This window comes from Mustela lutreola, chromosome 9 (assembly GCF_030435805.1).
Source record: "Mustela lutreola isolate mMusLut2 chromosome 9, mMusLut2.pri, whole genome shotgun sequence".
In the NCBI taxonomy this organism is placed as follows: domain Eukaryota; kingdom Metazoa; phylum Chordata; class Mammalia; order Carnivora; family Mustelidae; genus Mustela; species Mustela lutreola.
This window is the reverse complement of record NC_081298.1, coordinates 95,228,373-95,233,256: the sequence shown is the minus strand read 5'-3', so window position 1 is coordinate 95,233,256 and position 4,884 is coordinate 95,228,373.

Below are 4,884 nucleotides of genomic sequence, written 5' to 3'. Positions count from 1 at the left end.
GCTCCTCATAGTATTCCCAAGGGAAACTGTTCCATATGCCAGAGCTTCCCCTAGGGATTGTGAGGGAAGAGAATGTTAACGTCAGAGATGGAAAGAATTTAAATAAAATCATCAGAAAATCTACCCAAACCCAAGACCCCCACAGAATCAGGGACAAACAGAGAGCTCTTATCTTACTTGCTCCTCTTCGTCATCTAGCCCTCATAATGAGGGTGTTTTCCCAGACATCGCTCCTAGCTCTCACCTTCCCTATTTCAACACTTGTCTTGGAAAGCACATTCATTTCCAGGCCTTTAGTGATTACTGCTGCTTAAATGACTTCTAAGCCAGCCAACCCAAGTATCTGCCCCAGGTGTAACTCCTTGGTCAGATTAATGAACAACTCCGTGTGGGTGTCTCACTGCCATTTAAAATACTGTCTAAAACCGTATCATTCATCTATACACCCAGTTTCTCCTAATGATGACTATCATTTGTTTGGGTCCCTAGACTCACCTGAATGACTTACAGTTCTTCTGTGGGATTCATCCTTGACCCTTCCTTCTCCTATATCCAGGCTGTCACTCAGAACTGTTGGATCTTACTGGGGCACCTGGGTGGTTCAGTGGGTTAAGTCTCTGCCTTCAGCTCAGGTCACGATCTCAGGGTCCTGGGATCGAGCCCTGCATCAGGCCCTCTGCTCAGGAGGGTGCCTGCTTCCCCCTCTTTCTCTGCCTACTTGTGATCTCTGTCTGTCAAGTAAATAAATAAAATCTTAAAAAAAGAAAAAACTGTTGGATCTTACTGAAGATCTTCAGGGTCTTATCTGCTCTCATCCCTGGTACATTGTTTCCTTTTATGTAGTGTGATTTTTAGCTGTGAGTTCACCTTCAGTGGGCATTTACCTGGGCAATAATACTCTGTGGCCTGGGTTGAGGGTATGTTTTTCCTGAGCAATTCTGCATTTGCTTGTGCTGTGCATCCCAAGAATACCAAATAATGAAGATCAGTCTCTTTGTTAATTTCTTTACCTGGGCTTCCTGTATCACACAGGGGTTGTGAGTTCAAACCCTAACACATATAGTTATGCATCCTCAAGGGAAGTCCCCCAAATGGGGCCCAGGTCAGCATAGGCAAGAAATAAACCTCCCTCCCCATACCTCCTGGGGTTACTCACAGCACATCCCATGCTTATATTTCTTGGTCTCCCAGTTCTACGCCCAGTTTTGGTCCATATAGATTTTCTCTCCTTGATTGCATTTTTGGTTAAGCATTTCAGAGGTCTGTTATATTTTGTGAGTCAGTCCACATATTCTGTAGGAGGAGGGTCTTTGGTTTATCTATTCCACAATACTGATTGAAACTGAAACCTGAATATGTTGGTTCCTTTAGTGAAACATTTTCCATGTTTATCTTCTCTGTGCCTATTGCCAGCATCTCAGCCCATGCCCCTCCCTGCACATACACAAACACCATGGATATGACAATCACATAAAATCACATAACATGTAGTTGGAAGGAATTTATAAGAACATCTTTTCTAACCCCTCTATATATAGAGAAAGAAACCGAGGCCTGAGAGATATGGGGATTTTCTTAAGGACACACAGAGAGTGAGAGACTGAAGTGGACCTTGAACCTGGGCCTTCCAGTTCCAAGACTAGCATTTCTCCTGCATATCTAGTCGTTCCACAACCATTGAGAATTTACCATATGCCAGACCAGTGGTTCCCACCTTCTTTCCTTTCCAATATACTGGAAGTATTCAACACATACATGAGTAACAAAGGTCATTCTAGTCTTGACTTTCATCATAGAGATACAGGGAAGAGGAAGAGTAATTAAGAATCTTGATGAAGTGGGAGATTTTGACAAAGCAACTTGGTATGCCTGCTATTTCTTCCCAACTTCTGTGCCCTGTTTGAGACAAGCCTGTACTGTACCAAACTGCTTTCTGTGGTCTCTCTCCCTCCACTCCACATTGCATATCACTACTGATACAACTTCCCTAAAGCACTCATGGTGTTGTATCCCAAAATGACCACAGCTTCCACCTTCCTACAAAAAAATATACACTGCAGTTAAAGCCTTCCATATCTGAACCAGATTCATCTTCCATCCTCTGTCTTCTCTCCTTTTGCTCTCTCCTCTCCCCTTGTGTATTATCCAAATTGTCCCACACTTGAGCTCCTTCAAGAGCAGAGACCATGTCTGATCCACATATGTGGGCTCCATATCATCATGCCCACTCCCCAGCACACTTAAGTGCTTAATTTTTTTTTTTAGATTATTTATTTATTTGACAGACAGAGATCACAAGTAGGCAGAGAGGCGGGCAGAGAGAGAGGGGAGGGGAGAAGCAGGCTCACTGCTGAGCAGAGAGCCTGATGCGTTCCTCCATCCTGGACCCTGGGATCATGACCCGAGCTGAAGGCAGAGGCTTTAACCCACTAAGCCACCCATGCACCCCTTAAGTGTTTAATTATTGAGTGGATTGGTTCCCCCCCAAAAAAGATGTAAAGTGCTAAAGGGAGAAGGGAAAAGAGAAGGGGGAAAAAGGAAGGAAAGCAGGTGTTTGGAGAGCATGAAGCTGAGAAAAGATCAGAAGGGAGAAATGGGCAGAAGCAGGACTGAGGTCCTGCTCCAAGCCATAGGGGTGTCATGAGTGGGACCATAATTCTGGCTGGTCTGTGTCTGTCCAATTCTGGCTGAGCCCATGATTCTGTACCTCAGCTCTGGACCCCAGATGTGTCTGCCACTCAGTTCTCTCTTTTGGTTTCTCGGGCCCACATGGAGTGGGATTCAGTTTAACATTTTTAGAACTGTGGTTCCCATAACAACCAAGCAGGAACTGTTGTCTGTGAAATGTAGCATAAGCACACATGCGCACATGCACACACACACATATGTGCATGTGCGTATACATGTGCACATCCCACACGTACATGCACACACACATACACACGTGCATTCACCGAGACACATTCATACACGCACAGCATCTACCCACATGTGTACACATGCGTGTATTCACCTGTATGTGTACTCACACATGCACACATGTGCACATGCACAGATATGGGCCTGCATACATATACATATGCACAAAAGCACATACATACATACATAGGCATGCCCTGGATTGCTTTTGCATATTCATAGGAAGCATAGTGTGAGGACAGACAAACATCACCAGGACAAAGTTAGAATCAAGACAATATATGGACATTTTTGGTTCTCTGCAAAAGCAGGTGGATTTGGGGAAACTGTACTTTGGCAGAGGAGGGCCCAGTAAGCTTAATACAGCAAAATGGTAGAAGGAGGGCACTGTGTTTAAGTGCAGACTTTAGAGTTCATGGACTTGAGTTCACATCCTGACTGTGCCATTCACTGGGCTCTGAACTTTAGCTTCCCCATCTGTAAAGTAGGAATAATAATAATGTGTATTTAACAGATTTATTAGGACAATTGAATGATATGCATGGAATGATTAGTGTGATGCTTGGCACTTGGCTAATAGAAGCTGTTATCATTTAGGTCTTAGAAGAAGTGATTTCTCACTTGCTCAACCAAAGAAGACTTTTTGGAGGAGGAAAAAAATTCAGGAGGTCGGGGACAGAAGAAAAGATGTTGGGAGAAGGGTAGTTTGACTTGAGTGGCTTATTCTGCCTCAGTCCTTATTAAATTTACTTGTCCTCCAAAGCCACCAGCCAAGTCTACAAATTATCCTTCCTCATATTAAATGTTCAATGCTTTTTTCTTAGCAGGAGTAGATGGGGTCAAGAAAAGTCTCCATCAGCCTCATTTATTGGAGAATCCTCAGGCTATGCTGATTTCTGTGCTGTTGCAGCCAGACTGTCCCTCATAGCTTTGGTGCTCAATCCTGCACAAACTCATCTCTGGGCCTTTGCCCAAGTACTACCCATAGCCTGAAATTCCATCTCCCCTTTTCCTCCTCCAAAGCCCAGCTCAGCCATGGGCTTGATAGCCCTAACACCATGTCTGATCTCTCAGGCCCCCCCTGCAGCTCTGTGGACTTCCTTCCAGTCCAGGCAGATTGTTCGTGCTTCACTGGCTGGGTAGGCCTTAAGCAAAGGCCCCTCGAGATGCTCTAGTGCTAGAGAGCTAGGCTTCTCTCCTATCCAATTTCAAGGCAGGGTGGGGGTAGGGGGTTGAGAGGTGGGACTCAGGGTGAGGTGGAGGATTGGGTTGGGGTGGGTGGAAAGGAACCAAACCCGAAGGCCACTGTCTCTCTGCCTCTTTTCTCCCCCTCTAGGTCCGGGATGGGATTTGTGTTGGGGACAAATTCTCGATGATATCCTCAAGGGCAAAATTGGGTCCTGGGAAAGAAATCACTGCCAGCTTTCCTGGTTCCCTAGGGATGCCCAGAGAGAGGGGATCGACTCAAGCAATCTTGGCGGAGACCAAGCATCAGGCTGGAGGTCGCCCAGTGCACAACCTAGGGCGAGGCCCACGAGGCTGCTTAGTGACCGTGGCGCATACCCCAGAGCAGCGCAGCGCAGCGCAGCCGTTCTCTTCCTGACCCACAGAACCCACTCCCCCTCCCCCGGGATCTGCCCTGTAGCAGGCCCAGCCAGGGTGGTCGGGCTAAGGCGGAGAGGTCTGAATTAAAGGTGGGCAGTAGAGGTGCCTGGGGCAGGGAGAGGTCACTGGGCGGTGCCGGGAGTCTGGAAGACCCAGACCCCAGGAGAAGCGCGGTCCAACGGCCCCAGCACCCCCAGGGCGGCGCCGCGGACCCCTCCCCCATCGAAGCCACCTTCAGCGGAAAACGTGGGGTCCCGGCGCAGCCGCTTCTGGCTGCATCTGCCGCTCCCCAGCTCGCAGGAGAGCCCGCCCCGAAGGAGGGGCCGGCTCCGCCCCACCTCCTAGCTGCCTCCCTCCCCC